The sequence below is a fragment of the Triticum aestivum genome, chromosome 2A (genome assembly GCF_018294505.1).
Source record: "Triticum aestivum cultivar Chinese Spring chromosome 2A, IWGSC CS RefSeq v2.1, whole genome shotgun sequence".
NCBI classification, from domain to species: domain Eukaryota; kingdom Viridiplantae; phylum Streptophyta; class Magnoliopsida; order Poales; family Poaceae; genus Triticum; species Triticum aestivum.
The window spans coordinates 27,640,467-27,642,681 of NC_057797.1; positions in this window are offsets into that span (position 1 = coordinate 27,640,467).

Sequence of the window (2,215 nt, forward strand, 5' to 3'; positions counted from 1 at the left end):
CGCCGGCCCTCCCTGCGTGGACGCCGCCCCGGCCGGCCCACGGCCTAGCCTGGCCGGCCCCCTGCTGGTCCGACCGGCCGGCCCCTCCGGCGACCGCCCCCTGCCGCTCCGGTGGTCGTCCCCTGCCCCGACCGGCCGCCCCCTGCTCCGGTGGTCGCCCCCTCATCCGTAGGTAAGATTTTTTTTACCTTTTTTTGTGTAGTAATGTTGTATATGAATGCATATATATATATGTATATTAATAGATGATTAGATAGATGAATGAAATGAAAGAGAGTATAAATCTGAAAAAAAATTAAGTGCACAATGTGAGATAGATAGATGAGATGAATGGATATTTGTGTAGTTTTACTATGTTTTTAGATACATACTCAATATTATAGATATATGTATTGTGAAGATGAGATGAGAGGGAAGAGTAATTTTTTGTGAAGATAGATAGCGAAAGTTAAAATTTGGATATGATGAGTGGTTACTTCATCAAGTTGGTCTTGCTAAAACAAGTTTGTGATATGATGTGATGTGTGATGATGCTTTATATGTGATGTGATGACCTAATTTTTTTCATTTGGTGGAATTTAGAGGATTTCTGGTGTTGCCTCCGGTGGAGTGATCATTGACGTTGGAGCTCTTGGTCTTTGATTGTCCCTTCACTGATCGACTACATCATCTACATCCGAGGGTGAGCTACAAATCCACCACCTCATACATTCTTTTAATCATGTCACTAGATTAAATTTTCACATCAAGTCGCGTAACCTAGGTCTCCCGTCCGAAAGGGTTGCATCGATAAATATGCATTCAATTGCATATTTATCACCACAGCTCTTTTGGATTGTCCAGCGCTTTCCACGGACAGCCCGAGCATGTGTAGATTGGGTACGTTGTTCATGCTCTACCCCGTTCCGAGACAGGATTTCGGTGGCACCTCCCTATTGTTCACCGGATGCACATTCTCTCGACATTTTGCTGAGACGTGTATTTGGAGAACAGCGGGGAGGTGCTGCCGGAATTTTGTCTCGGAGTGGGGTAGAGCATGGACAACGTACTCAATCTACACATTCTCGGGTGGGATTAGGACCCATCTTTACCTATTAGAGATGTAGGTGGATTAAATGTCGTTTCTCGTCAACCTTGTAAAAAATAAAATATTGATGTGAGTAATTTAAATGAATCCTTAATTTTGTTGTGTGGCTTCCAATAAAGCAGAGATGGCAGATAATCAGTTGATGTATAGTGGGTTTTTCCGTCGGAATCAAGTAACAACAGAGTGGGTCGAGAAAACTGATGTGTTTTTGAAAGAGATATTCCGTAGTCCAATGAGGATGGTGCCAGAATGCCCGTGTGTCAGATGTAAGAGACGTATCCGCAGAGATAAGAGTGAGATGACTAAGCACCTTCGCACGCATGGATTTATGCCCAACTTTAATATGCCGATAAACTTTGCCCAGCAGGACCGTGGTAGAGAGGATGTGATACGACAACGCGTCGCTGGTTATGAGGATGATGGGGTTAGAGACATGCTAGATGATGTCTTTGCTGCACAGCCGACACCTCCATCACATTAAGCGAATGAACCGGAGGAACCGGAGGAAACCGCAAAGGCCTTCCTGGAAATCTTGGCCTCGTCAAAGAAACCTCTCTATGAGGGTGCCAAGCTGTTTGTGCTGGATGCCATCTCGCAACTGATGGCAGTCAAGGCTGAGTATGGCTGTAGCCGAGGTTGCTTCGAAGCATTTCTGGGAGTATGGGCTAATAGCCTGCCTGAGGGCCATGAACAGCCGAAAACCATGTACGCTACGAAGAAAATCATGAAGGCGCTCTCCATGGACTATGAGAAAATACATGTTTGTCCAAAGAATTGCCTTTTGTTTAGGCATGAGTATGCGGATGACAAGTACTGTAGGAAGTGCGGTTCCTCTCGGTATATTGAGGTGGTCGATAAGCATGGTCAGAAGTAGCAGCTAAAAATCCCTGTGAAGGTTCTTCGGTATCTTGATTTTATAAAAAGACTGCAGCGCCTTTTCATCACCGAGGAGTCTGCCAAAATGATGAAGTGGCACAAGGAAGGGAAAAGGTACAATCCAAAAAAAATTGTACATCATTCAGGAGGTGAAGCATGGAAGTCATTCGATATAGAGTACCCGGAGGAAGCAGCCGAGGCTGGGAATGTCAGAATTGCTATAACAGGTGATGGGTTCAATCCATATGGTAT